General features: G+C 37.0%; 1 pseudogene; it reads right to left on the bottom strand.

Moving 5' to 3' along the window:
* Nucleotides 1-2,630: 2,630 nt before the first annotated feature.
* On the bottom strand, nt 2,631-3,423 carry LOC149199180 (protein RTF1 homolog pseudogene; annotated as a pseudogene).
* Nucleotides 3,424-5,379: the final 1,956 nt, after the last annotated feature.

Genomic DNA, 5,379 nt, shown 5'->3' with positions numbered 1-5,379 from the left:
ATTTATTAAATAAATCCATTTTATGATGATTTATGCTCTTACATTATTTATTCTCCTTTATTTCTAATAAATTGATTATTATGCATTATTTTACCAATGATAGTTCTAATAAGTTGGTTATAACATTATTCACCATTTTTAGCCTCCAAGGTAACTTCCAGATTGAAGATTTGATTTTTAAATCTGCCAACTCAGAAATTCGCTGGTTTAAGGAGTGACAGTTTTGCGGTTGAGATTCTGAGCAAATGAAGACGAATTTGGAAACTCCGGAACATGGGTTTTGTCCAGAACGGGCCCAATTAACTTTAGCAAGGAACGGTTTGCCCAAATTCGGCTTTTACAGGGAGAAATGCAGGGTTCTTTGAGCACGATTTTCTCAGATTTGCAGTTGCGGCCGTCCTCCAAATCTCAGCTGCAAACCCAAATTCGTCTTGCTTTTGTTGAAGAGATAAAGGGAAATATATTTTCTTGTTGATCATCTGGTTAGAATCAACCTAAATTTGTAAAATAAATCATGATTGTAATTATCTATACTCTCTGATCTTTCTCTATTTAAATGAGAACAAAGATCAGAGAGGGGGAGACGTGATGATGGATTTGGGGAATGAGAAATGAATGGACAACGATGGTGGATTATTCATGCTGTAATTCTTAAGCTTTAGCTGTTGTAATGATTCCATGATTGGCTGATTAATAAATGATTTGGGAGTGCTGTTCAATTTTCTCATTCTGAAGTGACCCCGCGGCATCCGCTGGCGGCTAAGGGCCCAGCCTCTGGCGGAGTACGCTGCTGCTGCTGCTGTATATTATCTTCTTTGGTTTATGCGTGGTTTGCTCATCAGCGTGATTCGGTAATCTGATTTGTTTTATTATTTTACAACACAGCTCTGTTACGTTTGATCCGCTAAGTGATATCGTTTTCTGAGACAGAAATATCATATTGACTTTGCAGCGCATTGCTGTTTCTTTAATTGCTGATATAAAATGGTTTTTACCGGATATCATTGTGATTTAATTATGGAATGTCTGTGTTGTAACATTTGAACATTGGTATTATTGAATTCATCTTAGAATTATACTTCCTTGCGATTGTTGAATCTATGAATGTTGCTGCTCCGTGCTAAAGGACAGTCGTATTATTTATAACTAAGATTGACAATTGAATTACCAAGATCAGATTACTAGTGAGGTGTGCTGTGTGTTTTTCTTTCCAGCATTGTTTCATATCCTATCATTAATCAATGCTGTTATATTTCTGTGTGCTGTCCAATTTATTCTTAGAGTAAAGATTATTATTAATTTGGCTTTGCTGTTGTTCATTTCCTTTAATTCTAGTTTGTTGTTCCATTTACGGCCATTCCATTTTAGACTTCCTGTTCCATTTACTTTCTGCTGTTCCTTTTACTTGCATTTATTGCTTTGGTGTGAGAGAAGGTCCAAGGCTGTCGTGAGCCTCAGCAAATGCTACCACGCTCCCTGATCCATGGTCCATGCTCTAATTCCTTTTGCATCAATTTCTAGAGGACTGAGTTATTGCTACCATATCCTCAATTGATGGTTGTTTGAATGAATGATTTAGTTTCTTGTTGTTCCAATCAGATTTTGTTTCAAGCATTCATTTCCTTGTGGGTTTTAAGCACTATACTGCAAAACATTACTCTTAAGTAAATAGCCGCCTCAGACAGAGTACACTCTTGAAATAAAAAGTCGTCCCTGGGTTGATAATTAATGTGAGTTAATTAGGAGTTCAGAAGACACCTTTTTATCGCTCCACAGCTTGAAAGTTAAAATGCATTTTCTTAAGAATTCTTTAGGGTTTCTTGGGAAGATGATTTTTTTGGGTTAAAATTGGATTTGGTTTGGTTCAGTTTTGGACAAACAACAGATTGACTATACGAATCCCAACTGAACCGAATTATTTGGCTGTACCAAAGTTCTTCCAGATTTTCGAATGTTTTCCTTGATTCAGCCAAACGTTTTTACCATGTAAAAGATAGTTGCTTATTAGATAGAATTGCAATCAATCGAAAGCAAGAATAAACAACTAAGCACAACAAAACAACCACAACTCTAAAAGAATTTAAGCAAACTATACTACAACAACAGAAATTAATAAAACATAGCATTTATTACATGAATATGAAAAACAATACATATTTCAACAATAATTTAGAAAAAGGCATCACTCAACATCAATCTCAAACAACATAAAATGCCATGTTTCACCAACTGCATGATAACTTACAGTGGAATAGTGTTACTTAGAGGAAAGGAATCCTTTTGGAACATTATATACCATTTTTTAGCAGAATGGTTGGGAAAAAAAACACCCTTGAACTTTAGATGTCAAGAAAATACAGCCTATATTTCTAACACATTGTTGATTTCATGCCTGCCAACAATCCATGATGTTGCTACTGTTAAAAGACAATCCTTGGTTGACTAGGTTATTGCAGTTGTGTTTTAAAGTGCCTATACTGGCACACTACATATAGAATTTGAAACAATTTACAAAAATGTTCACTTTAAGGCTTTTCTGCATATGTTTCTGGCAATCCCAAAAGGAAATTTCTGAATCTTTCATATAAAAATTAAATGGGGAAACCAACAAGCAGAGAAAATATCATTATTTATTTTAACAGCAGGCCTCTTCTACGCTTGTAATCATTCACAGTTAATGTCAGATGATGCCTCCTTCCATCATTACTAGGAACTTGCACTCCACAAGTTGACTCAATCTTCTGCTTTCTAGCCATAAAAACTAAAGGGGCCCCTTGAGCACCCCCATACTTCTGCAGTCCAGCAAGTGAAATTGGAAGTTCAAAATCATGCAAAGAATACACCCTTGCATCTTCTGATATAGGAGCATCAGTGTCGACAAGCTTTCCATCATCCTCAACAGTTTCTATTGCTATGGCTTCCTCTACTTTGGCTGCATCTGCCTCTTTGTTCGCATCAGTGTTGTCTTCAGCAACCTTCGCCTTTGTATCATAATAATTTTGAGATTGAGTCCAACGCCGAGTGAAAGGATCATACCCTGCTTCACCTGCTTTAAGATTAAGGTTTAGAGGCTTGATCTCAAAAGCGTTCTTGAAATTTTCAGCCTTGTTTTTCTTATTCATTTCTATTAGCATCAAGGCTTTTGCATCCTTGCTTTTGCTCTGAAGAGAAAGGACTTCTAGTTCCTTCAATCTCACTTTAATTCTCTCAACTTCTGAATAATCATGCCTGCTCTCCACTAGCTCCATCTCTCTTCTAACCCTGTCCTTTTCAGCAGCCACATTCGATGGCCTTTTGGAAGCCAACTTCTTTTCCTACAACATTTGTTTTACAGTTTCTGCAGAATACACAAATTGATTTATCTTTTTTAGCGCATTTATTTTTTCCTCAACTTCTGCTCGACTAATCATCCGACCACCACTGCGTTCTACTTCTCGTTCCCAATCTGAAAACGCTTTCTCAAGTGGAGGTGAATCAGACACCCTGGCCATCTGCCATCTTGTTGCATTGCTCTTGCTACCCCAGAAACAATTCAAATACTTGTATGTGGTGAGGTTCTCAAACTTGTATTGTTTATTAGGGTCTGTCACATCAACATTTTTTACCATGCAAAGACTGTAAGTACTTTGTCCTGACCTGGACATTCCTATCCCAATTCTTACAAAGCAGCCCACAATGATATTCTCAAATAATGGTTCCATAAACCACTTGGAAAGTTTTTATCTCCTTATTGTTATGCTTCTAATATCTTCAAAGCTGCTCCCTATCTTCATCATCTTTGTATAAATCACTTCCTATCGATAATTCGCTATCGAAATCATCACAACAACCCCTGTCATCATCATCCTTGTCACCAGAATCAAATCTATTTTTCAGGGGCATTCTTGACCCAGAAGCCTTCCTATTTGCTGTCCCAGCATCATCTGAATCATCGTCATCAATGTATTTCGAGTCACTGCCATCATCTGAATCAGAATCTTCCAGTCTCCCTTTCGCAGGATTTCGGTTTTTCTTTCCATCATTGGTAGATGTTCGACCAGCTGCTTCTAGCAGCAAATGCTCCAGTTCAGCCATAACTTTTTTTTCCCTATAAACACCCACGTCAATTGAATAGTCCGTTCCCTGGCTAGAGCAGAGACTGCAAATACCACTCCTCAATAGATCTTCAAGACCTAAAATCTACTGTCCATCAAACAAATTAAAATTGTGAGAGGCAATTACGTTTTGTAATACATGGTCCTTATAATGAAACGAACATTACTATCTCAATTAGTTCAAAAGAACCCTTAGACCTATAAAGAAAGCACATTGAACATAGAGATGGAAAATTTCAAAAATATTTCTAAGTAACACAAATGGATGGAAAGGTCTCCAAAATGCAACCTGTTCTCTGACATCATCACTGGAAACACTAAGAAGTTGCACAAACTTGGGCACAGCTCCATGATCAATCACAACTCTGGTATTCTCTGAGGTTCCGGACGCAATATTTGTTAAAGCCCAGGCTGCCTCAAACTATAATATGACCAAATTAAAACGATATTAGATTACCACAATATAATGTCAATTCAATACTTAGAATCTCAACTAAAAAACAGATCATACCTGAAGCTGAGGGAAATCATCCCTTGCAAGAAACTCTACAAGTCGAGGGGCCACACCCACAGCGATAACTTCCTCAATTGGAGGACTGCCATCTGTCACATATATTTTTTCAGATGGCCATTTCCTAAAGACAAAAGAAAATGGTAATAAAGATACATATACTCAAGACTATTACCAACAGAGAGAAGCTTCCTGAATTGAGTTGGTGCTTCTAACTGCATGGTAGGATCATCAGACCAGACCCCTGCTACCGTTGCAGGAAGACTCTCCAACTGTAACATATCCAACATAATCTTAGTAAGACTCCCTTGTTATAACTTATATTTTGGTTATAACATATTTGGGCTTAAGTTAAGTCATTATTTATATGTAATTGATGCACAATTGTAAATAGAAATTTAAACCCATTGTCCTTGCATGTCCTACAGTTGGATATTACTTGTCATGCAAGTTGCAACATGTTGTGTTGCCTTTAAAAACATGTTATAAAGTAAGAAATTTCAAAAAATAGAAATTTCAGCTGAACAACCAATGAGATCATTGTTCAATGGTGTGTCTGGCGACACACCAAAGATCTAGTCTGCCACAGCACCAATAAACGGTTGGGACAAAATTTAAGCACTATCTTATTTTTATGGAAAGAGCAACTCCCTGTTGCCACAGCTTGGCAAAACAAAAGTGATTGTGATGAATGGTTCATCTTAGAAGACCCCAAAACTGGGCCACTTGCAATGCCTAACATAGTCTAGCCCAAATGTAATCCTTCTGGAATTT

Source organism: Pinus tabuliformis, chromosome 2_1 (genome assembly GCF_031772625.1).
Source record: "Pinus tabuliformis cultivar Carrire ecotype Pingquan chromosome 2_1, CPIR1, whole genome shotgun sequence".
Taxonomy (NCBI): Eukaryota; Viridiplantae; Streptophyta; class Pinopsida; order Pinales; family Pinaceae; genus Pinus; species Pinus tabuliformis.
This window is presented reverse-complemented; position numbering and strand designations above follow the sequence as displayed.